This window comes from Hyperolius riggenbachi, chromosome 2 (genome assembly GCF_040937935.1).
Source record: "Hyperolius riggenbachi isolate aHypRig1 chromosome 2, aHypRig1.pri, whole genome shotgun sequence".
Lineage (NCBI taxonomy): Eukaryota > Metazoa > Chordata > Amphibia > Anura > Hyperoliidae > Hyperolius > Hyperolius riggenbachi.
This window is the reverse complement of record NC_090647.1, coordinates 121,162,256-121,189,693: the sequence shown is the minus strand read 5'-3', so window position 1 is coordinate 121,189,693 and position 27,438 is coordinate 121,162,256. Positions and strand designations below refer to the sequence as shown.

The window sequence follows — 27,438 nt, the reverse complement described above, 5'->3', positions numbered from 1 at the left end:
TAATAGCCTCCTATAACCATGCATGGCACAGCTAGAGGGATTCAGGGATGCATCTCGCATAACAGCTGTGCCGGCATCGCAAGACACAGGCCTTAAAGTGGACCTGACCTCTTGTACAGGACAAAAGGAAAACATAGAGAAATGCACCCTGTATGTATTTAGAGAGTTTATTTTGTTTAATTCTCCCGCATTTATGTCTAAACACAAGTTGTAATCTGATCTCTCCCCTGCATCACATGACTGCCATGGCAGAGATGGCAGATAAGCTCATTTGATAGCACAAACAATATGTCTGCTTCCATGAATCAGGAAGTAGAAACACAGCAAATTTATTTTAGGATTTGTATCAGCTGTAACAAAGAAATGTTTTTTTTGTTTAAAGATTATTATTCTGTTGTGTATCTTTTAGAGCAGAGAGGAGTTCTGAGTTCAGGTCTGCTTTAAGGGTTGTGAAAAGTGAAGGGGTGATATTTAAGCCATCAGAAACTGTCAAAACATGTGTGTACAAATAAACAATAAATATATATTTTGTCTTTGTTGAGAAGGTATGCACACTAACACTTTTCACCACTTCTTAAAGGATACATGAGGTGACCTAAAAAAAGAAAAGTTTTACTCACCCGGGGCTTTTTCCAGCCCCTAGAAGTCTATCAAGTCCCACAACGAAGTTCCGTCGCTCTCCACTCCGCAAGACCGCAGATGAGTCTGATCTTCTGCGCATGTGCAGGTGTGCTGCCCGTGCCTCTTGTGATCATGCTCCTGTTGCCAGGAGCGCTCTGTGCTTGCACAGTCTCTGTGAACTAGGCGAGCACAGAGCTGCGATCACCAGGGGGAGAAGGGGGGAGAAGGGGGAGAAGAACAACAGACGAAGGCGGCGGCTTCATCTGTTACATCTCCGCCGCCTTCATTTTAATTCCATTAAGTGACAGTTTCCGGCCACTTCAAAGACAATCTATTTAGTTGACATTAAACACTGTATTGTTACGTTCCGTATAAATGTATTTAGCGCCACCTGCGGCGGTTCCATTCACACACTATTACGTGAAGTAAGTATGAATGAAATTAGATACAACAGCGCCACCTGCTGGATGCGCCCAGTAGGCGCTGGGCCTGAAAATTGATACAGCCTCATGTATCTCCAACACTGATTGCCTGATGAAGCGGGCACTTGACCCGTGAAACACGTTGCATGCCTGGAGATTCTATAATAAATTATAATATTTATATATAACGACTCATTGGCTGGTCTTTATATACCTGAGGGTGGTATCCACCAACCCCCCTCCTTTTAAACTGATCTTAGATGGTTTTACTCTAATTTGGCGCCTCTGTTATCACAATTTTTCAATCCATTTTATTTATGTTTACACTTTACAGACAACTTGACAAAACAATGCCAATGACTTTGCTAGAGTTAAAATCCTCACAGGTGGCACAAAATGCTGCCAGAGGAATCATAACTCTTGTCAGGGGCGTAGCAGAGGTAGCGACCGCATCGGGGCCCTTGAGACAGAGGGGCCCTGAAGGGTCCACCCTCTATCACAGTATTAGCTCTCTATTGGTCCTGTGCTCATAATAATCACTTCTATAGATGCTTTGAATAGTAGAAATCCTTAACACATTGTTCCCCATCCCCTTCTTGTATCTCTGACACTGGGGTTGCCCTTGGCAGGTTTTGGTTCGCCGTATCAATTGTTATGTATAGAGTGCTTGGGGGGGCCCCATGTAAAACTTGTACTGGGGCCCACAGCTCTTTAGCTACGCCACTGACTCTTGTCATAATACTTTACATTTGCCAGAAACTTTAGAGAACAAATTGATTTTAAAGGGAGTGCACCTGCTGCAATGCTAAATTAGCAAGTTGTAACACCTCAGGAGCAGAAGTTACGCTAAACCATGTAATGATATTAGTCTAAAAATAGGTAGTAGTTCCTGCTGTGCCAGATCATTACGTGAAAGAACTGCTAATACTATAAATTAAATGCTGAATATAACTTGATAAGATGAGATCACAGACAGGCTTGAAGTATCTTCTCATGAGGAATGTTGCCATACACCTTGAGCCTGGCCACTTGCACCCAAAATGTGTGTGTGTGTGTGTGTGTGTGTGTGCGTGCGTGCGTGTGTGTATATATATATATATATATATATATATATATATATATATATATATATATATATATACACAGTATATATGGTGGGGATAACCTAGATCATATAGCGAAAAGGTGGGGAATATACAGAATGGAGTTCAGCAATACACTAAGCAGAGCTCATTCTTCATAGCTCCCAACTTTCCTTTTTTATTTTTGGAGAACCAGTCCCTCTTTGGGAACCCTGTCCCTCTGTCCCTCTTTCCTCCTGATTTGTCCCTCTTTCAGGACTGATGTACAGATCTATGTAAATATATGTATTTTCCTACTGAAAAATGTGCTTAGTTGACTCTAAATTGTATTCCCATCCTTTAAATTGATATATTTCTTATATTCAAATGTTATTATAAAGGAAAGTGAACCAGGATAGAAAGGACCAGTTTGGTTTGAATGATAAAACAACATAATTTTTCTGATGAAATGTTTATGGGAGGCGTGATTAGTGGTGTGCTGAGGGTGTGGTTAGAGATGTGGCAAGGGCATGGCTTAAGTGTCCCTCTTTCTTATCTCAAAAAGTTAGGAGGTATGCATTCTTTGGTATAAGGGCCCATGTTCACTAGGGCCGAATGTGGCCTGAATCTGCGCCAAATTGGCAGAGATTGCCCGCGAGAAGTTGGGCGGGGAAACACTGCCTATACTTTCAAATTTCAGATTTCTGCAGCACACACTCAAATCTCTAGCACCCATGCATAGCGACCTGGATGTGTACTCGCATCACTTCAAGTGCCAGCGTGCTTCCCGCAACATGCTAGTGAAAATCCGTCCCTTAGGCACAATCCACACTTAATTTACAGAGAGGTGAGTATTGACGCAACTGTCAAGAGGTCCAATGGACCCCTCTGAAAAACATCCAGGGGATTGGAAAAGGCAAACCCAATTTGGCAATAATCATCAGGAACAGACAACTGTTATCTCATGGGAATTATTGCTATGATTATTCAAAGGCAACGTAATATTACTGTAATAACAGACAACTACTATGAGTATATTAGGTCGTGGCCTTCTTTATAGGGGTTTAAAGATTTCTGTTTCTTCAAGTTGATCAAAAAGCATTATTTTCCATCAACCACAAACTCCACCAGATAATCAAAATTCCAATAATAAACCAAATGTTTTCAACTAATTATCCACCCAACCGGATGATATTACCCGCAGCATTCACCATTCTGTAAAGGCAACACATCCCCAGTAGAGTCCCTGGGCCAACAACAAAGGATGGGCGGGATGGGAAATCTTCCTTTGCAGATAAATTGGTGGCATCACCCTCCGCTCTCCCTCCTTTTATATTTGCTCACTGACTGCCGAGTGGCTGCAACTGAAGCCTGCCAAATGGAGGCAGCCAATAGCAATCCTCTTCTGTTTATTCCCCCTTGATACAGGGGGGAGCAGACACCGATTAGGACACCTGTGAGGGGAGAGAAGGAAGGAAAAGCAAACTTTTGTTTTCCATGCATTTTAGTAAGGGGGCTTTTGGGACCATTGTAGCCCCTTACACACTCCAATGAGTTCTGGTTCACCATGAGCTTGCTGGTTAGTCTGTGCCTCTGGGTTTTTCAACTCCTACTCCATAGAGCCAAACTAATCCATACCATGCACTCATGAGGATCAACCAATCCGAATCTGTATGCATGTTGGATTATTATGGATTATTTCAGGTCTCGTGTACCTTTAAAGGAATCTCCACTTTCACACAAAAAAGTGCTATAGTGATATGTATAACGAAGCATCACAAGTCTTTTAGGAATTTCATGTTTGTTAAAAATGATCTTAACCGATTTCTCAATTTAGATGGTCTGGCAGCTCTAGGAATAGTCCTGGTGGCATTAAACTTCTTCCACTTAGGCTTGATGGAGGACACTGTGCTCATTGGGACCTTCAAAGCAGCAGAAATTTTTCTGTAAGGCCCCATTCACACTTGCGTTTTGGCAAGTAAACGGACCGGATCCTGATCGGATCCTGACCTGATCCTGATCAGAACGGTACGGTTCCGATCCGGATCCGGTCCGTTTGCATCAGGCATGCATCAGGCTGCCATCCGGATCCGTGGGCAAAAAATAGCGAAATTTTAAGAAAAAAATGTTGGGGTCAGCAGAAGGTGCACCTGGTGCACCTGTAGAATCAGGTTCCTCCGCTGTAGGCCTCATCTCCACCTCCGACATTCTGCCAAACAGCTCCAGCACGTCTGTCACTGCTGCTCCACTCCAGACATGCTTGGCCCATGTGTCCCCATCCGAAATGGCCGCTTGGATACGCATAGGAAGTGGGGTAGAACGTCAAGTTTTTGTAGGCAGTGTGTTCTGTGCCTTCCGTTTCCCATTGGTTTCTGTGTTCCGGATGGTGCTGTCAGGCTCAGGTCCGGCTCCGGTCCGGGTGCGTGGGCCGGAGATCCGGACCCAAAAAATAGCGCATGTTGGAAAAGAGTCCGGATCCGATCCGGCTCCGGTACGTACGGAACGGACGCTTGTGAACGTCCGCATAGACTTTACATTGCTATGCGGAAAGTATGTTACGTTTGTACAGTATGCGGTCCGGATCAGATCCGGAAAATCTGGATAGCGAACGCTAATGTGAACCGGGCCTAACCTTCCTCAGATTTGTGCCTTGAGACAATCCTGTCTTGGAGGTCTACAGACAATTTTTTTGACTTCATGCTTGGTTTGTGCTCTGACATGAACTGTCAACTGTGGGACCTTATATAAACAGGTGTGTGCCTTTCCAAATCATGTCCAATCAATGGAATTTACCACAGGTGGACTCTAATTAAGCTGCATAACCATCTCAAGAATGATTAGTGGAAACTGGATGCACCTGAGCTCAATTTTGAGCTTCATGGCAAAGGCTGTGAATACTTATGTACATGTGCTGTCTTTTTTATTTTTAGTACATTTGCCAAAATCTCAAGCAACCTCTTTTCACATTGTCATTATGGGGTGTTGTGTGCAGAATTCTGAGAAAAAAAATGAATTGAATCCATTTTGGATTCAAAAGTAATGTGCTTTGAATACTTTCCGGATGTACTTTATTCTGAGGAACTGAAGGGAGTTCTTATTTCTTAAGAAAAAATTCCACTTGAAAGTACTGCAGCAACACACAGCGAATTGGCTTAAATATACTTTTGAAAACAGAGCTCTTTACGCTTGTCACCACTGAATTTGTTTATTAGGAAATATTGGCAGCTTGTGTCACTAGATTCCTGTGAAGCATTGCGCAATGGCTCTACAGATTCTATGACAAGTGGAACGCAATTCTTGGAACATAGTTTATTTGTTACCCTTTTGAAATTCTTAATGTGAGCAGCTAAGAGCACATTCCTGGCAGTAAGTCTGTGGAGACGCATGCAGCACTCCTGGGCAGCAGGGAGTAACTTGTACAAGTGTTTGGATTAGGAAATCCCCAGCACTGAGCAGCTGCTGCTTCCTCCTGAGAGCGCTGAGCACTGTAAATACAGCGGCGCAGCAGAGAAGGCTTTATAGCTTATTCAGGTGCACTGACCATAGGGTGTCATTAGGCCCATCACCCCACCACTATCCTGGGATGTCCCTTGTGCAATACTGGGCCCTGATCAATGCAGCTAAATAAAACAAAATACTTTTAACTCGATTAGGTGTTCAAGGTGCGTGCATGAAAAAGGGGCGCAAGGAAATTTGGGCACCCAATTTCAGCTACCAGAATATTGGTAAAATGTACAGATATTCTATGTTTTTTAAAAGTGTAAATTATCGTAGCAAAATATCAGAAAATAATACCGATATTTTACTACAACTTAACCTAACACTACTCTCACACAGAACCCCCCCCCCCTTACCATGCCTAACCTTAACCGTCTCCCCCCCATGCCTAACATTTAAAACACCCCCACACCTAAACTTAAAGAGGACCTTCATAGTAAAAATAAAAATCTAGCAGCGTCCCTGTAATAAAAAGTTATGTTCACCTGCACAGCCTTGTCCCGTAAAGCCGTCCCAAAGACCCCGCATCACTCCACTTCCGTCTCCTGGCCCCGCCTTCCCCCTCGGAAAAAAATGCCAAGCTGTTTACTAAGAGAACCAAGATAGGGACACCAAGAGCCAAATATAGTGTAGTATGTACTGGTAATATGGGATGCAGTTGGTAAAGTAAATACCAATATACTAACAAAGCAGGGTTACCTCAAAGACAACCACTGTAATAGCAGGTGGGGAGATTAGTTCTGACCCCACTCAGGATTAAGAAGTCACTCTCCATATATCAGGAAAAAAGGGGATGACACCCCTCCACCAAGGGTGGACTTAGAACAATTTAACAGGGATACAGTGCCAGAAGAATAAAAATGTCTAAAAGTGTAAAATTTGTGGAGGCAGTGGTGGACCCACCCCCTTCAAACAGACACAAGATATGCCAACAAAGTTTAGCAGAATAAATGTATTTACATACTCCAGGGGAAAATGCAACGTGTTTTGCAGGTATGACCCCGCTTCATCAGGCAATAGGTAGGAGTAGGTACAGTGCAGGTCTGTAGCTGAGCCAAGCACCTCTGTGAGCTGTGTAAAGCTGTTTACCGCTGGCGTTTTAGCTTGGCGTTTTTCTCCAGGAAGAGAGCCAGGTGCCGGAAGTCAGGTGATGTAGGGACTTCCGGACGGCATCGCGGGATAAGGCTTCTCAGGTAAATATAACTTTTAGGCTGCCGGATTTTAGGATTTACTCTGGAGGTCCTCTTTAACTTCTCTCCCCCCCACACCTAACACTTAAAAACATCCCCCTATGCCTAACCTTAACCGTCGCTCTTCCATGCCTAACCTTAACTGACCCCTGCCGGCAATAAACAATTAATACGAGAATGTTATAAATAGCGGCTATAGTGTGAATTTTGCTATTTATCGGGTGCCCAAGTTTAACACTATGGGCTTGATTCACTAAACCATGATAGCGCATATCACAGCCATCGCGCATTTTCGCACGCAATCGTGAGAAAATGGGAATGTTTGTGCAAAAACAATATCGGTTTTGATTGAAAATTTGAGTTTTTGTATGAAAACTCATGATTGCGCGTTAAAGGGGAACTTCAGCCTAAACAAACACACTGTCATCAAGTTACATTAGTTATATTAATTAGAATAGATAGGTAATATAATCTCTTACCCACCCTGTTTTAAAAGAACGGGCAAATGTTTGTGATTCATGGGGGCTGCCATCTTTGTCATGGGGGCAGCCATCTTTTTGGTTGAAAGGAGGTGACAAGGAGCAGGAGACACAGTTCTAACTGTCCTGTGTCCTGATTACCCCTCCCAGCTGCACACGCTAGGCTTCAAATGTCAAATTCAAAATGTAAAAAAGAAAAAAATTGCACCAAAACAGCAGAACGAGAACAACAACATCAGAAATCCCATCATGCTTTGCACAGCATCAGGGGAAAAAAGCCCGGGCAGTTTTCTTCTGTGCAGCTAAAAATGAGGCTTGTATAAGAGAAACAAAGTTCTGAGGCTGTGAAACTGGTAAAGAAACACCAAGCCTTTTCAGTGCTGCTGAGTCGATTTTTAGTCCGGAGGTTCACTTTAAAATTCGCGATCGCGTGCAAATGTGAAAATGTGCGCTAAAAACAGCCGTGATATGAGTTATCACAAATAAGTGAAGCAAGCCCTATAGCCGCTATTTATAATGGCGCCTATGGCAGCTCTCAAGTTTCTTACGGTCGCCGACACCCAAATTTCCTGCTTCGGTTCTAGACTCCAGTTCCAACCTGTCATTTGTTCATATCCACACAGATCCTTTCTACAAAGTGTGTTATAACAAAGGCGATAGAGACCTTGTTACTTGTTTTTATACTCTCAATAAAAATGGCCATACACTTATCGATTTTCTTATTTTATCCCCTGCGATTCAATCACTGGTCAAATCTGCTAGAAATCTACTAACCCAGCATGTCAGATCGATCAAAACTATTTTTTGGATGGTGCGGAAGATTCGCATCAATCGGGGGAGGGGAAGTGCAGGAATACGGTCAGGCCATAACGTTGCACTGTGGTTTAATTGATTTTCAATAGATTCAATTCCTCTTTGATCTCCTTCTTATCATAGAGGAATCGATTGTTTTGCCACATCAGCTGGCAATCTGTACGTGTATGCAAAAGTATAATGTAAAGGGATACTACTCATATAAGTATCAAAAATCCACCTTTAATGCAATGACATATATATAAATTACAGACAAAACCAATATTTAAATCACTTAAAAATGCCTGCTGGTTGGCGTGCTCCCATACAACCACCCACACACATCACAATCTCATTCACATCTCAATCCAATACCGCTAGAATCAGATTTGGTAGTTAGGGAGCTGAGCATATAGCTTGCAATGCGGTTAAAGGGGAACTTCAGCATAAACAAACATACCGTCATTAAGTTACATTAGTTATGTTAATTAAAATAGATAGGTAATATTATCTCTTACCCACCCTGTTTTAAAAGAACAGACAAATGGTGGTGATTTCATGGGGGCAGCCATCTTTTTCATGGGGGTAGCCATCTTTTTGGTTGAAAGGAGGTGACAGGGAGCATGAGACACAGTTCCAACTGTCCTGTGTCCTTATCACCCCTCCCAGCTGTGCGAGCTAGGCTTCAAATCTCAAATTCAAAATAAATAAAAAAAATCAAAATTTGCACCAAAACAGCAGAACAAGAACAACAACATCAGAAATCCCATCATGCTTTGCACAGCATCAGGGGAAAAATGCCTGGGCAGATTTCTTCTGTGCAGCTAAAAATGAGGCTTGGGTAAAAAAAAACAAAGTTCTGATGCTGTGAAACTGTTAAAGAAACACCAAGTTTTTTCAGTGCTGCTGAGTAGATTTTTAGTCTGGAGGTTCACTTTATGCATCCTTTTTAGATTTCACCTCTTGAAAAGCCACTATTAAACAAAACAATAAAGAGCAATACGCCCTTAAGCAGGGCAGTTGCAGTGGACATGTAAGGCCCCGTTCACACTTGCGGTTTTGCAAAAACCGCACCGGATGTCCGGACCGCACCGGATCCGGATCGGACCTGAACCGTACGGTTCCTGTCCGGATCCGGTCCGGATCCGGTCCGGTTGCATACGGTTTCCGTGCGGTATGAACACGGTTACGGTCCGGATCCGGATTCTTAAAGAGATAACAACCTGTATAAATACCTGGGGTTCTGGGAGGTCAGCAGAAGCTCTGGGGTCATTGTTGGAGACAGCTGGACGTGTGGAGACCATCCTTGGATACAGAGACAGCAGTTGGGACCATGGATCCAGTCATTTTTTACGCTTATTACCTGGGAATTCTCTCCTTCCTGTTGTTTACCTACTACTATGTGGGGAGAAGGCGTGCTCCTCGCAGGAGATGGTGGGTGCACCCTCTACTAGCCAGGAGGCAGAGGAAGGGAGAGTTCCAGGCCCTCTACCGGGACCTCAGACGACACCCACAGAAGTTCTACAGCTACACTCGGATGTCTATTCCCCTGTAAGTATATAGGCCTAAATACACCAACCCCCCACCATTCCTAAACACCCCACCCTCACCCCCACAACACCTCATCCCTGTATACCTAGCTAAACACACCACCCTGACCCCCACACCCCTGTATACCTAGCTATACACTACACCCCCACCCTCCACAACACTCCCAAACCTCTGTAAACACACCTCCCCCATCCTCCACCCAACACCTTGTCCCACAACATACTTTACAGCTTCTTCCTTTACATCTCCTGACAGGTTTGATACCCTTTTGGAGATGGTGAAGGATGACCTTAGGAAGAAGGATACCACGTTCAGGAGAGCAGTCACACCACAAGAACAACTACTCATCACACTGAGGTATGTAAAAACAAATTTTTTTATTGCAAAAACAACCACTTTCCAACATGGAAACATTCTTCCAACATGGAAGACAAAAAAATAACATATCTATGGTATAGCCCGGTCAGTTTTAAGGAACACCAACCACCAACTTTGTGCTGGAAGAGTTGTAGGGCATAGCTGCCCAAGTGTCTTTCGGGGACACCAGGCCCTAATAAATAAGTGCTTCAAAAACCTAACCACTGGCACAGGACCCTCTGAGCCATGGATGAAGGACACAGGTCAGTGAAAAGGCTAGGCCTCTCACCGACCAGTCAAGGTGTCCTTCACCCATGGCTCCAAGGGTTTTGTGCAAGTGGTTAGGAACAAGAACAAAGTGAGGAGCAAGAGGAACCGATGGCAGAGGTGCATGACTACAGGTGCAGTGCAACAGGCACAAGGTTGTGACCCAGGTAGTGTCTTTCGGGGACACCAGGCCCTAAAGTTGAAGTGCTTCAAAAACCTAACCACTGGCACAGGACCCTCTGAGCCATGGATGAAGGACACAGGGCAGTGAAAAGGCTAGGCCTCTCACCGACCAGTCAAGGTGTCCTTCATCCATGGCTCCAAGGGTCTTGTGCAAGTGGTTAGGAACAAGAACAAAGTGAGGAGCAAGAGGAACCGATGGCAGAGGTGCATGACTACAGGTGCAGTGCAACAGGCACAAGGTTGTGACCCAGGTAGTGTCTTTCGGGGACACCAGGCCCTAAAGTTGAAGTGCTTCAAAAACCTAACCACTGGCACAGGACCCTCTGAGCCATGGATGAAGGACACAGGGCAGTGAAAAGGCTAGGCCTCTCACCGACCAGTCAAGGTGTCCTTCATCCATGGCTCCAAGGGTCTTGTGCAAGTGTTTAGGAACAAGAACAAAGTGAGGAGCAAGAGGAACCGATGGCAGAGGTGCATGACTACAGGTGCAGTGCAACAGGCACAAGGTTGTGACCCAGGTAGTGTCTTTCGGGGACACCAGGCCCTAAAGTTGAAGTGCTTCAAAAACCTAACCACTGGCACAGGACCCTCTGAGCCATGGATGAAGGACACAGGGCAGTGAAAAGGCTAGGCCTCTCACCGACCAGTCAAGGTGTCCTTCATCCATGGCTCCAAGGGTCTTGTGCAAGTGGTTAGGAACAAGAACAAAGTGAGGAGCAAGAGGAACCGATGGCAGAGGTGCATGACTACAGGTGCAGTGCAACAGGCACAAGGTTGTGACCCAGGTAGTGTCTTTCGGGGACACTAGGCCCTAAAGTTGAAGTGCTTCAAAAACCTAACCACTGGCACATGACCCTCTGAGCCATGGATGAAGGACACAGGGCAGTGAAAAGGCTAGGCCTCTCACCGACCAGTCAAGGTGTCCTTCATCCATGGCTCCAAGGGTCTTGTGCAAGTGGTTAGGAACAAGAACAAAGTGAGGAGCAAGAGGAACCGATGGCAGAGGTGCATGACTACAGGTGCAGTGCAACAGGCACAAGGTTGTGACCCAGGTAGTGTCTTTCGGGGACACCAGGCCCTAAAGTTGAAGTGCTTCAAAAACCTAACCACTGGCACAGGACCCTCTGAGCCATGGATGAAGGACACAGGGCAGTGAAAAGGCTAGGCCTCTCACCGACCAGTCAAGGTGTCCTTCATCCATGGCTCCAAGGGTCTTGTGCAAGTGGTTAGGAACAAGAACAAAGTGAGGAGCAAGAGGAACCGATGGCAGAGGTGCATGACTACAGGTGCAGTGCAACAGGCACAAGGTTGTGACCCAGGTAGTGTCTTTCGGGGACACTAGGCCCTAAAGTTGAAGTGCTTCAAAAACCTAACCACTGGCACAGGACCCTCTGAGCCATGGATGAAGGACACAGGGCAGTGAAAAGGCTAGGCCTCTCACCGACCAGTCAAGGTGTCCTTCATCCATGGCTCCAAGGGTCTTGTGCAAGTGGTTAGGAACAAGAACAAAGTGAGGAGCAAGAGGAACCGATGGCAGAGGTGCATGACTACAGGTGCAGTGCAACAGGCACAAGGTAGTGACCCAGGTAGTGTCTTTCGGGGTCACTAGGCCCTAAAGTTGAAGTGCTTCAAAAACCTAACCACTGGCACAGGACCCTCTGAGCCATGGATGAAGGACACAGGGCAGTGAAAAGGCTAGGCCTCTCACCGACCAGTCAAGGTGTCCTTCACCCATGGCTCCAAGGGTCTTGTGCAAGTGATTAGGATCAACAAAGTAAGGAAAAAGAGGAATCAAAGGCACAGGTGCAGGACTACAGGTGCTGTGCAACAGGCACAAGGTTGTGACCCAGGTAGTGTCTTTCGGGGACACCAGGCCCTAAATTATTAGTGCTTCTAAAACCTAACGACTGGCACAGGACCCTCTGAGCCATGGATGAAGGACACAGGTCAGTGAAAAGGCTAGGCCTCTCACCGACCAGTGAAGGTGTCCTTCACCCATGGCTCCAAGGGTCTTGTGCAAGTGATTAGGATCAACAAAGTAAGGAACAAGAGGAATCAAAGGCACAGGTGCAGGACTACAGGTGCTGTGCAACAGGCACAAGGTTGTGACCCAGGTAGTGTCTTTCGGGGACACCAGGCCCTAAAGTTCAAGTCCAGCAAAACCAAAAGTTAAAAAGCCCTGTGATGGTATCCTTCCTCCGAGGATCGGAGGTATTCAGAGGAGCATGTCCAGGAACAATTTGACTTTTTTTTTCAAATTGTATCGGCACCACTACTAGAAAAGGTGGGAGTTGCTGCCTGGAAATCTGGACTCTCTTGGGTGCTGGTCGTGGATGAGCTGGACCCTGACAGCGGTGGCCCATATTGACTGCCTCTGTAGCCGGTGTACATCTGTGATGATTGCCAGGTGGGCACCGCTGTTGGTTGTGGGGGTCTAAAAATTGGTGGTTGCAATAATGGCGTGTCCATGTGCTGTTTAATCACCTCCAGCAAATTGGAATGGCACGCCATCAGGTTTTGTGAAGGCACCTTTTCTAGATATGGTATTAGAGACATCACAGTGTGAAAACACGGGTGTGCCTGCAATTTCAGTAGTTCCTTGCTTTGTTGATGCATTTGCTGCATCATGTTCTGCAGCTGGCCCACCGACTGATGATGCTGCGCACGCAGTTGGTCGATTTCTCCTCTGTGCATCTCATGCATCATTTTAAGCTCGTCCCTGTAGTGCCCATGTACAGCGTCGAGCTCACATTGCAGTGTAGTGATGTGGGACTTGTACTGCTCCATGATATGGCCCCTGTCCTCATCTTGCAACTGCCGGGTTATGAGAGTTTGGTGGCTCTGAAGAATCCCGAGAAGTCCGGAGACAGCCCCGGACATCTCGGACTCTGTCTCTCTCCTTGTTGGGGGGAGGGTACCTCGACGCCTCACTGGTGTGGTGGTCCTCACTGGTGGTGTGGCAGCATCTTCCCGTCCTCTGGCCTGTGTCGGGGTTGCCCTGCGCGCTGGTTGTGCTGCAGTCTCTCGGTGCTCCTCACTTTGTTCTTGTTCCCCTGGAGCTTCCATAGCGGTCGATTGTGGAGGTTCAGCTTCTTCCACACTCGGTCCTGCAACCTCAACATCCAAGCTCTCTTCTGCCAAGTCATCATCAAAGGACGGAGTTGTGATTAAGGACTCCCTTCTCCTACTCCTCGCCTCGGGGCAATAGGTTACATCGGCGACGTCATCATCCACCAAGCTCTCCTCACTGCTGAACCGTGCCTCCTGGGTCGGTTCCTCTTGCTCCAAATTGTCTTCAGTCCTGTAGATAAAAAAAATATTTATTGGTGTGCCAAACAGCATGTGGCGTCAATTCACAGAGCTAGCAAACACTAGCAATCACTTTATCACCCGTTTCTACCCAACATTTGATAAAGCTTGTGAGAAAAGTTCGCTAGCCATGGGAATTGAGGCCATAGCAATACATGGCCGAAGTCATGGTAAATGAGCTCTCAGTTCCTGCCCACAGTAGTGGTACTTACAGTCTAGGTTCCAGGCTTGCATTGATGAAAGACAATTGCTTGGCAAATTGGTAGTCTTTTTGTCGCCTTCCCCCGCCACTGCCACTTCGTTCGGCAAGTTTTTTCTTCCGTAGCCATTTCACATATGCATCCCGTATATTCCGCCACCTTGTCTTGTACCTTTCTCCTGTAACGACATGAAAATTTGATTTCGATTATTTCTCTTGTAGGTACATCGCAACTGGACAAACATATACATCGCTACATGTCACATTTCGTATTGGGAAGAGCACGGTGGCAGGCATCGTCGTGAGGACTTCGAGGATCCTTTGGACGCGACTGAGGGCCAGATACATGCCTGTGCCGGACACCACGAAATGGGAGGAGATCGCCCAGGGCTTCTGGACCGAGTGCAAGTTTCCTAATTGTGTTGGCGCACTGGATGGGAAACACATCCGGATTCAGAAACCCGTGGGGAGTGGCAGCCATTATTTCAACTATAAAAAATACTTCAGCATTGTTCTAATGGCAGTGGCAGATGCGGACTACAAGTTTGTGTACGTGGACGTGGGGTCGTACGGTAGTTCCAATGACTCTGGAATTTTCCAGCGTACGACCCTTTGCCGGCTGATGGAGGAAGGCAGACTGCGTCTCCCCCGTGACAGACCCTGGCCTGGGACAAGGGCACCGGCCTACCCCTATGTGTTTGTGGGGGACGAGGCCTTCGCCCTGTCCGACCATGTAATGCGTCCGTACCCAGACAGGGGACTTGATGCCAGCCAGCTACACTTCAATGCTCGGTTGAGCCGTGCAAGGAGAATGGTGGAGTGCACATTTGGGATCCTGGTGTCAAAGTGGAGGGTGTTCCACACGCCCATGCTGCTGAAACCGGGCAACGCAGTTGTCGTGGTAAAGGCAGCATGCATCCTCCACAACTTTGTGCGGCAGGAGGAAAGAGAGACTCCGGAACCCCCGAATGTGCTTCCACTAATGCCCCTGCGGAGGTATGCAACCAGGTCAAGGGTAGTGTCACTGCGGAACAGGGACCAACTGAGACTTTATTTTACCACACCACCTGGACGAGGGTGAATGTTTGGTTTTTAATATGTTTTGTTGAAATGTGTTTATTTTGGAGTTTCAAGTTTGAGTGAATTTAAATGTATTAATTTTTTACAATAAATTGATGTATAATAATTGGTCATTGTGTATGTTATATGTGCACAGGTGGGGTACATCGCAGGTGGGTGGGATACATCACAGGTGGGTGGGATACAGCACAGGTGGGTGGGATACAACACAGGTGGGTGGGATACAGCACAGGTGGGTGGGATACAGCACAGGTGGGGTACAGGTGGGTGGGATACATCACAGGTGGGGTAGAGGTGGGTGGGATACATCACAGGTGGGGTACTGGTGGGTGGGATACATCACAGGTGGGGTAGAGGTGGGTGGGATACATCACAGGTGGGTGGGATACAGCACAGGTGGGTGGGATACAGCACAGGTGGGTGGGATACATCACAGGTGGGGTAGAGGTGGGTGGGATACATCACAGGTGGGGTACTGGTGGGTGGGATACATCACAGGTGGGTGGGATACATCACAGGTGGGGTACAGGTGGGTGGGATACATCACAGGTGGGATACATCACAGGTGGGGTAGAGGTGGGTGGGATACAGCACAGGTGGGTGGGATACATCACAGGTGGGTGGGATACATCACAGGTGGGTGGGATACATCACAGGTGGGTGGGATACAGCACAGGTGGGTGGGATACATCACAGGTGGGATACATCACAGGTGGGGTACTGGTGGGTGGGATACATCACAGGTGGGATACATCACAGGTGGGATACATCACAGGTGGGATACATCACAGGTGGGATACATCACAGGTGGGATACATCACAGGTGGGATACAGGTGGGTGTGATACATCACAGGTGGGTGGGATACAGCACAGGTGGGGTAGAGGTGGGTGGGATACATCACATGTGGGGTACAGGTGGGTGGGATACATCACAGGTGGGGTAGAGGTGGGTGGGATACATCACAGGTGGGGTACTGGTGGGTGGGATACATCACAGGTGGGGTACTGGTGGGTGGGATACATCACAGGTGGGGTACTGGTGGGTGGGATACATCACAGGTGGGGTAGAGGTGGGTGGGATACAGCACAGGTGGGGTACAGGTGGGTGGGATACAGCACAGGTGGGGTACAGGTGGGTGGGATACAGCACAGGTGGGGTACAGGTGGGTGTGATACAGCACAGGTGGGGTACAGGTGGGTGGGATACATCACAGGTGGGATACATCACAGGTGGGGTAGAGGTGGGTGGGATACAGCACAGGTGGGTGGGATACATCACAGGTGGGTGGGATACATCACAGGTGGGTGGGATACATCACAGGTGGGATACATCACAGGTGGGGTACAGGTGGGTGGGATACATCACAGGTGGGGTACAGGTGGGTGGGGAACAGGTGGGTGGGCCACGGGTGGGTGTGCAACACGTGGGTGACACAAATCCATAGCAAAAGTTGAATACATCACAAGCTTAAACCACAAGCCCCCCCCAAAAAAACTTCTAGTCAACATACCCTCTGTGCCTTGCTGTCTCTTGCTCAAGTTCTCAAAGTCCTCCACATACAGCTTGGCAATTTTTTTCCACAGGCCTCTGCATTTTTTGATGTTGCTGTGGTCCGCATCCCCCTTGTCCCACAGGGCTGGTACCTGCTGCACCTGTAGGATGAGGTCTTCTGATGTGTAGGGCCTCACCCCCTCGCTATCAGACAGATCCTGCTCCATATTGCTGCCAAAGAGCTCCAGCATGAAGTCACTGCTGCTCCACTCTGTGAACGCTGGTGCCATGTGGTCCCCATCCAAAATGGCCACCATACCATAGAGTCTGCATAGGAAGTGTGGTACAACATCCGGTTTTTATAGCAAGTGTGTTGTGCGCTCTCCGGTTCTCATTGGTTTCCATTGGCCGGATGCAACATTCCGGCTCCGGTCCGGATACGTCAGCCGGACCAGCCGGACCAAAAAATAGCGCATGTTGGAACGGACGCCGGAGTCCGGATCCGGTCCGGCTCCGGTCCGGACGAAACGGACGCATGTGAACGGTCGCATAGACTTTCATTGCTATGCCGTGCGTCCGTTTCGTCCGGTCCGCATGCGGTCCGGCTCCGGCACGGCTCCGGCACGGCGATTCCGGATAGCAGCCGCTAATGTGAACCGGGCCTTAGACTCTTAACACCAAAGAAAAGTATCCGTCTAGGCAAAAAGTATATAATGATGTCACCAAAAACTTGCAATGTTAATCGAAAAGATTTTATTAGGGAACGTATCCCGAACCACCATAAAAACAATAAAAATCCCATCAGCTGCACAAGAGGACAGGTATTTCACACGCTAGTATAATATATCACAATGTTGTATAATGTAATTCGAGAACAGGACATGGGAATAGATCCAAAAGCATTGGCCAACAATCTTACATAATAGCCTTCCATGATTATAAGTAATAAAGCCATGCAATAGAACTACACTGTCTAAAGGAGAGTAAATAGCCTGCTAAGCAATATAAGAGAGTCTCTTACCCAGTCCTGCAACTCCTGGTGGGAACCCGCTCCCATCCTGTGCCCCTTTACGCGTTACGTGACGACTGGGCGGCTAGACGGGGTGGGGAAGTAACGTATTTAAGAGAGAACAGATCTCCCTTACGTTACCCTCTGGAGAAGTGACAGTGGTCATGTAACTCATAAAGGGGCACAGGAGTAGAGCGGGTTCCCACCTGGACATTCAAGGACATCCACTAAGTTACTTACTTACTGTACTTACTTAAGCTACTCCTTCGATATCTTGGCTTTGTGCTTAGGGTCGTTGTGTTGCTGAAAGATGAACCATTGCCCCAGTCTGAGTTCAAGAGCCCTTTAGGCCTTCCACCAACTTTATTGTGGTCCCTGGTGCCCCTGCAGAGTTTTTGGCAGTGTAGCTACTCAACTGTCCTGGCTGGCACACTCCTCCATTAGTCCGTGCATTTATAGTGGCGTTACCAAGGCGGCAGAGAACTGCGACATCTGAGCACGGCTGCATCTGCACTCAGATGAGACTCCATGGAGGGGCGCCTGTCCAACATCGGTACCGTACGGAAGAGGCCTTAATTGGTTTAAAATATGTTATTTTTGGGTTTGTTTGCGAAAAAAAAAATATTCCACATTTACTACAGTGGATAAATTGTGACAGGTTCCAGCATCTCCTGAGCACACCTTGGGGTATGTGTACGATGTGTGTGGAGTGCAGTATAGTGGATGGCACCCTTGCCTTTCAGTGCTAGAATTCTATGATTTCAACCAGAACACTCTCTGCATGGAGGTTGTATGTTCTCCTTGTGTTTGTGTAGGATTCTTCCAGGCATTCCAATTTCCACTTACATCCCAAAACTTACTGGTAAGTTTTTTGGTTCCCGCCAAACCTGGTAAGGTCATTAGACAATAGCTATGGTAGAGATTGGATTGTGAGTATGATAGTGTCACAACTAAATGCCTTATAAAGCACTATGGAAGATTGTATTACCATATACATACGCAATAGTAATAACAGGACCATGATTTGAGATTCTGGGCTCTTGGGGACTTTTCACCACTCTTATAGAGCCATTTCTTCAGCTCTAATGTGAGAAGGCGATGCCTAGGCAGTTGTAGTCCACTTACTTTGGCCAACAGTCTAGCTGGAAAGCCACCTATGTGAACCTGAAACAACCTGAAACAGGAGAGGCTTTCAACATTAATCATCAACATACCATGCTGTGTTGTCATCCTTACCTAGTTTTATGGATAATATATACCTTCAGTCAGGCACTTAAACAATTTCCATCTGTTTAATGAGTGTCAATTATCCAATAAGTGTTGACGGAAGTAAGTGAATTACCTATACTTATAACTACTTACTGTAGGTATCCCCACTCATTAGAACTAAATCATTTGTAGGAGTATTGAAATACCACACAGTGCACACAATGTGCAAGTAATGCTAATTTATGCTTTATTTGGCCATACCATGACCTGGATAACAGAGACGGCAAAATACAGCAAAATTAAAGTTAGTGGCTTATGAGAAGGTTTCTACCTGCATAAAATGTACCTTACACATTACACACTTCATCATCCGTAGTATTCTTTATATTGGGGCTAAGGTACTTCTCTGTCATCACCTTCTGCCATCACTTTCAGCTACATGTTTTCTACCGTAATGCTGGGATATGTTGTTTGGTCTCTCTTGTTCTTTCTTCTTTAGGAGTCACATCTGACCGAATCACCTACCTGCTTTATCTACAAAGGGCAGGAAGCATATATCCCATAATATATGTATCCCATAATAAATGAATTGTTGTAGTTTATAATAGGGACCAATAAAATGCTTGCAAACAAATTTAAATATTACATTTTGTACTGGAGACGCTATTTGAGTTTCTCTTGTTGCTCAAAAATATGGACAAATAGGAACCCGCCACAGTCTCTAAAGACTGAACCGCGCATGCACAGGAGGCTTACACCGGCCGGCATGATGATGCGATGGGCACTCGCATGTGTGACTTTACCCATACTCTCTGATTACTGGAGCCGCCAGTGGGACCAGGAGAAGGAGGAAGAGAGTTCTGGAGGACCTTGCGGGCTACACGGGGCTGGAGGAGCCCCAGGTAAGTCCAATTTCCCATTAATTAGCGCTCAGGGTCCTCAGGTTTAAAAGGAAATAAATATGGCAGCCTCCATATCCCTCTCACTCCTGGTTTGCGCTAATGGTAGGACTGAAGGCAATAAGCAGGATGGGAGTGGTTTAAGATAGAATTACAAAGAAGTACTGAAGCTTGGGAGAAGTCTAGAACACATGATTGTGAAGAGGTAGCCAAATGGAGGATAGAAGAATTTAATAGGCAGAGCAGAGACTGTGTTTGGGATAGAATTTGCAAAATAGTGAGGACATGAATCCTGTTTCCTTAAAGGGGAACTGAAGAGAGAGGTATATGGAGGCTGCCATGTTTATTTCCTTTTAAGCAATACCAGTTGCCTGGCAGCCCTGCTGATCCTCTGCCTCTAATACTATTAGCCATAGCTCCTGAACAAGTATGCAGCAGATCAGGTGTTTCAGACTTCAAAGTCAGATCTGACAAGACTAGCTGCATGCTTGTTTCTGGTGTTATTCAGATACTGCTGCAAAGAAATAGACCAGCAGGGCTGCCAGGCAACTGGGATGTCGCGAACCTCAGATTTTCGGTTCGCGAACCTCCGCAAAAGGTTCGGTTCCCGAAAAAGTTTGCGAACTGCAATAGACTTCAATGGGGAGGCGAACTTTGAAAAATAGAAAAAATTCTAACGCCTAGAAAAATGATAGAAAACATGTTTCAAAGGCTCTAATACCTGGAGGCAGACATGATTAAGTGAAATACACATCAAATGTCCCAGGGTAACATCTAGGTTTTACACAGACCCCTATTTTAGGACACCCTCCTCCCTTCTACTGGAGGGAGGAGGGTCTCATCTGCCAGAGAATTATATTATTTCAAAAGCCAGTTTACATTCCATAGCTGAGAATTGAACCCAGGTCTCAGTGTGTGGTGGGCAAGTACCTTAACCGCTGTACCACAACAGTACTAACTGAAGCTGGCCTAGCATTTACCATTTATGCTCAATCCAAGAGAAAAATTAGACAAGATAGCAGTGTTAGGAAGACTTGCCTAAGGTCTCCTACTGAATAGGTGCTGGCTTACTGAACAGACAGAGACGAGATTCGAACTCTGGTCTCCTGTGTCAGAGGCAGAGCCCTTAACCATTACACCATGCAGCCACTGCTTACAGATATGTAGCCAGACATGGCCTTGTATTTTGTGTTCAACAGTTGTCAAGAGAAAAATTAGACAAGATAGCAGTGTTAGGAAGACTTGCCGAAGGTCTCCTACTGAATAGGTGCTGGCTTACTGAACAGACAGAGACGAAATTCGAACTCTGGTCTCCTGTGTCAGAGGCAGAGCCCTTAACCATTACACCGTCCAGCCACTGCTTACAGATATGTAGCCAGGCATGGCCTTGTCTTTTGTGTTCAACAGTTGTCCAAAGAGAACCCCAGATAGCCAGGTAGATTTAGACAATAATGTGTCTGCTGACTGTGATGTAGAGGGTCAAAGTTTTGCTCCATAGAGCATTATGGGGCGAATCGAACTTCCAGTAAAGTTTGCATTTGGTAGGCGAACGCGAACCACCGAAGTTCGCCTGGAACCGTTCGCCGGCGAACCGTTCGGGACATCTCTAACTGGGATTGATTAAAAGGAAACAAATATGGCAGGCTCCGTATACCTTACTTCAGTTCCCCTTTAATGCTACCCTATGATGGATACTGTAAAAGTAAATAGTAAGAAGACTACACACTATGCATCCTTACCTCCTCAGCAGCGATCCTTGGCATCACTAACAGGACTTTCTAAGCCTCAGCAAGCTCTATGTATGTGTGGTCTTTGACCCCTTTCTTTACCATGAAATAAACTGACCTCTGTATCAATGCAGAGGTTAAATGGATCTTAGCAGCTTGTGGTTTCAAATAGCTGAAAGGGCTGCTATGTTTGAGAAGTTAAAGCCCCCCCCCCCCCCTTCACTTTCCACTGCCATTATCCAGGTTGGTGTGAAGTTCATCAAGTGTGAATTATCTTAGCTGTTTGAAGCACACTGTCCCCCTCCTCCCCCTTCCCTAGTGCTGAATGGGTTTGTTTGATCTCAGTTTCCAGGCAATTAAGTCTAATTAGAAGAATCCTTATCTGCCTATCATTTTCTGCTGCTGGTGGACAGGGGAAGTAAAGGAAGTAGAAAAATATTGCCTGTAATTAACCCTTAAATGTAAAATGATGAGGTAAAATATGTTTTTTTTTACTAATGAGCCACATTTTTAGCATGCATTTGAATGTACTATTGAGCTGCCTTGGGAGTTAAAAATTATGCTCGGTTCCCTTTAAGTAGCGCTTCCATCAAGCATCTGGGCATGGTACTAGATTTTTTTGGGGGACCCACCAAGACTCAGGAGTGCCCGCTTAGTGACAACGGACAGTATTGCTGAGATGGTAAGACTCCCTATCATGCAGCCTTACCACTAATTTCTCCTTTTAACCAATCAAGATCTTTTCACTCCTGTCCCAATCTGAACCTCAGATTACATCGTTGCATCACAGCTGGAAAATCTGACCAAGGAATCAGGGTTTATGTGGCATTATTTATTGCATGCCAAAAACTAGCGAACAGCTCCAGAGATATGTATCTCAGCGCCTGGCTGGGGTCAGTCTGTCCTATGACGCCATGGTACATGATTAGAATAATATTGACAATTCATATCGGTAATTATTAACTACATGCCAGCATAATGCACTCCCTGTAGAGCAGGTTTGGGACTGGTATACTGCAAGCCCAACTTTTCCAAATTATTTCCTGTCCATATAAGTCAATCTTAGAAAAAAAGTGAAACTGACCTGCTATAGTTTCATCACCATTGGCTAGAGAACTGAGAGCAGACTTACCTAGAGGCCACCTGCCAGTTATGGACTAGTGAGCAGAGAAGACCAGCTCCTTGTACCTCATTTCACCCACAGTATGCGCAAAATCATAACCTGCCAATCACAGACTTACACATGCGACCAGAGATGGATGAAGATGTAACGGGGCACTAGGCAAGGTAGTAGATTGGGGCCCCCTTGTGGTCCATTTGGTAAACTGAAGTGGAGAGAGGTCAAAGGAGGCGGCAGATGGGCCCCTTGACACCCACTAGGCCCAAAGCACTTGCCTAGGTTGCCTGGTGGATGATCCTCCTCTCTGCAAGTAGGAAATTGCTATCTCTTCATTGTCTTATTTGTAAATCTTTGACTTGCCAGTTACACTCATATGATCATGTGTCACTTCTGCTTCCTGTCCTTATTCCACACAAAAAAATATTCCCCATTTAAAGGGGCACTATGGCGATAAATTTTAAAATTTAAAATATGTGCAAACATAGACAAATAAGAAGTATGTTTTTTCCAGAGTAAAATGAGCCATACATTACTTTTCTCCTATGTTGCTGTCACCTACAGTAGGTAGTAGAAATCTGACAGAAGCCACAGGTTTTGGACTAGCCCATCCACACTTTGCAGGTGAGCTCTCGGTAAGTTGGCAATCAGCTTATCCATGGCTGTATATACAGCTGATATTGCTGTATTTAATTACAATAAGAGACAGGTATTCGTTCTGCCTTGGTGCACAAATGAGCCAAGTACCCTCTTTATAATGTGATTTTAAATCTGTACACTTGAAGGGAACCTGAATTGGGAGGCATATAGAGACAGCCATATTCAGTTCCTTTTTAATGGTACTACTCTCTAGGCAGTCCTTTTGAGCTTTATGGTATCATAGTATAGTGCTTGAATCATACACCTGAAATAAGCATGCCACAATCCAAACAGATCTCAGTCAGAAACATCTGATCTGTTCAGGGTCTATGGCTACAAAAAAACTGCATTTTTTAAAAAAGGAAATAAGGTTTCCTTTAAGGTTCTATGTGTGCTCAAATCCCAATCTTGCCTGAAGAAGGAACCTGAATAAACTAGACTGTAGTAGCATTGCCAAATCTTACATGTTGCCTTAAACCCAGTACACCCTACTTAGCTTAAAGGACATCCCAGGTAAAAATAAACTGATGAGAAAAACAATTGTATCTATCCTCCTTCTCCTAAAAATTACTGTTTTAGATACCCCACAGTTTTATTTTATATATAAATCTAGTTTTTAAGTTTTTACTGTTTCATTGTCTCTGCTCAATGACACCTTCATTGCAGTATGCTAGAGCTCCAATCTATGAATTATTCATTGTTTTTATCTCTTTCTTGCTCCAGGAAGCCATTTACTGACAGGAAAGTATTTTATGGCTGTAATTACTTATTAGTGAGGGTTATGCGATAGTTTGACCCGGTCCTGACCCAGATATAAACTATCACTTGCATACCTGATGTTTAACTCTTTCAGGCAGAGAAATAAAAAAAAAAAACACAGCCTAGTTATTTGTGAGCTTGGCACTGTATATATACGTTTATCTCATCATTTCAGTCACATGTCACCTCGGTTGTCCTTTAAAGAGACTCTGAACTCTCAAAAAATTCAGGTTTTTATTTTAAAAATCTCTTTGCCCTAACTAAAATGTCGCTTCCACGCGGCTGCACACTAACTAAATCTCCCCAAACTCCCCGGGGCACGTTGCGGGGAGCGTTTCTGTAAAGAGGCAGAGCTTTCGGCTGCAGCTCTGCCTCTACAAGCGTCTATCAGCATGGATTGCCGCATCCGCCCGCCCCTCTCAGTCTTATTTCACTGAGAGGGGCGGGGAAGAGGCGGAGATACGCGTGGATTGACGCGCATGGAGGCAGAGCTGCAGCTGAAAGCTCTGCCTCCTCCAGCAGCAAAATCCACGACCAAGTCGTGTATTTGTGCTGGGGAGTTTGGGGTGATTTAGTTAGTGTTCAGCCGCGTGGATGCAGTGTTTTAGTTAGGGCAATGATCATAAAGAGATTTTTAAAATAAAAACCTGAATTTTATGAGACTTCAGAGTCTCTTTAAGAGTTGCAAATGCAAGGTAATTATATTGCTTCCATATTGTTGCAAATGTAAGTTGCCAGGCTTATTACATTCAAGGTATATTATTACTATTATTATTGATTTATAAAGCGCCAACATATTCGGTGGTGCTGTACAAAGTAAGAAACAAGCATGGGGTACATAATAATAATACAGACTATGTAGTACACCAATATACAAAATACATGGTGAGTAAAATGTGTAATAAATTCCTAGACACCAAAGGCTGAGAAAGCCCGGGAATATGTGACTAATGTAGTTTTAATATGTAGGTCAGTAGAGCTAGCCATGAAATCATTTTGTCAGGTCATAAATTAATATTAACACCCGATCAGGCATTAATTCACTGCAGTGCTGGTCTAAAGGTGACCTGATCTATTTCCTGGCAAATTCTGGCATCTCAAGTCACTAGGACAGATTTATCAAAGCAATTACAACAGTTTTTTTTGTCTTATTTCCTACCTTTTAAATCACATTTGCAGTCTGCATGTGTTCTGAGAGTAAAGTCTCTACTTACAAAATAAGAAGACTTTTGCACTAGTTTTGCATGAATTTCTATGAATGCTGTACTGGTAGAACAGTGCAAAACCAGTGCTAATCTGACTTAGAGATAAGAAGTGGTTGATACTACTTATAAGACTCATGCAAAGCTGCCACACTGAGGGATGAACTGTCAGCTTGTGCTGTATGTGTTGTTTTATGCCTAAAATACACGCATCGACCCCAGCCGTGTCCTCGCCGCGTCCCCGCTCGTCCGCATGTGTGCGCGGATCGATTGCCGCTCGTTCCCACCAACACTTCCTTATCAGCGCTCGATTCCCTGCCATTGTCCGCCGGCGGGGATCGAGCGGGCGGGGGTCGAGCGGCTTGATCGGGCCAGCAGAATATTATCAGCTGGCCGGATCAGCTGGTCGATACACGGTACAGAAACGTACCATGTATCCCCAGCATTATTCCCCAATTGACTGAATTAAAGTTCTCTTTAACAGCTGTCAGTCACATTTCTTACTTATCAAGCCCAGACAGCAGTTATACTGGGAGATATTTATTTTAAGAGGTAGGCGTCTTCATCTGGACATCTGGACTGACATAATTAAGTCCATGCTACCCTAAGAAGTGCTCTGTAAGCTGCTGTTTTCCCATTAAATACTGTTTTCTGTGTGAAAGCTGCCAGAGTACATCTTACCTCACACAGAGGATTCTCTCACAGACTGCAACAATTCTGAAAATCCTACCTATCTTCTCCTGTTTTAGAACAGTTTTAGAAGAAAATTGCACCCTCTTAAAGGGAAACCTAAGTCAGGAACAAAAAGCTAGTTTTACTTACCTTAGGTTTCTACCGGCCACCTGAAGTCACCCTGTGACCCTCCAACGACCCGCTTTCTTGATTGCGCACCCACGGCCTGGAGAGCTCTGCATATGCACAACTTTGCAGTCAGCGCTAAGGTATCTTTAAAGGGAATCTTAAGTCAGGAACAAAAAGCTAGTTTTACACAGTCGCCCGGTGCTGGTACTTTTTCTCTTTCACAGGTGACCTCCGCCGCGCAGGTCCTCGTTCGAGCTTCCGTCGCTGAGAGCATCCTGCTCAAGTGCAGTAGAGATTTTCTCATACTGCGCCTGTGCTGGACGCTCTGGGTTACGGGAGCACGAACGAGGATGCGTGCAACTAGGGCTGCGCAGGTGCAGTGGCTGTTGACTTGTAAGTCGGCGGCGAAGAAATGGAGGCGTGGCGGGGGACTGGAGGATCTTTGAGTATCAGCACGGGACAGGGTGGCAGGTTAGTGAATCCCTTTTTTTAAGCAGTGTTCAGGCACACTTTAAGGGACATCTGAGGGGAAAATAAACTGATGAGAAAAAATATTTGTATCTATCCTCCTTCTAAAAATGACTTTTTTAGATATCCCACAGTTTATGTTATATTTAAATCTTTTTTACTGTTTCATTGTTTCTGCTCAATGACACCTTGATTGAAGTATGCTAGAGCTCAAATATATGAATTATTGACCCTTTTTATCTCTTTCCTGCTGCAGGAAACCATTTAATGACAGGAAAATATTGTATGGCTGTAATTGCTTATAAGTGGGATTTATGCTATAGTCTGATCCAGTCCGACCTGGATAGAAACTGTCACTTGCACAACTGATTTTTAACTCTTTCAGGTAGAGAAAGACAAAAGGAACACAGCCTAGTTATTTGTGTGCTTGGCACTATACATACACATGACCTTTAAAGAGAACCAAAGACGAAGCACCCTCATGTATTTTATTACATTTATCAGTGGGAACATGACAGTAAACACCTACCCTGCTTTTAGTTTCATTGTTATCTGCTTAATTAGTCTATTAGCAGCTGTGATAAGAATCCCCGACTGGCTCAGTCTAGGTTTGACCTGGAATCATTATAGCTGAGTCACTCTTCTGTGGAGTCTTTTCAAGCCCAAGCCTGCCACCTCCTGGCTCAGATTTCCTGCTTTGCATACTGAGAGGTGTGATGACATGGGAGGGGCTGCTGCTGCTGAGAGAGTGTGGCTGCAATATGATCCCTGTGTGCTCTGTGTGCACTCTGTCTGCATACTGTAGATACTGATGATGACTGCAGTTTCATTCATATGAGAGACACTTCCTACAGGCAGCTGTACATCATACCAAAATGAAAGCACACAGATGAAAGGCTGCATTTAGCCTAGATAGCAGCCTAGTCTCATATAGCCTAGACAGCACATCCAGAACAACTCATAACCCGGAAGCAGAAGGGATATGAGCCGGCGGCCATATTTGATTTTTCTTGGAGCAATAATGGATAAAAAACACTAAAAAAGGCACACCAGAGCGGCAAAATTATCAGGTAGAGCATTTATTCTTTACAAGCTATCAACTGATA

The 27,438-nt window shown here is 45.6% G+C and overlaps 1 protein-coding gene across 1 annotated transcript in view; it reads left to right on the top strand.

Annotated features, from left to right (window-relative positions):
• The window catches only part of RAPGEF3 (Rap guanine nucleotide exchange factor 3), a 182,557-nt gene that overhangs the window by 22,967 nt on the left and 132,152 nt on the right, over positions 1 to 27,438 (top strand). The gene's annotated exons all lie outside the window — the stretch shown is intronic.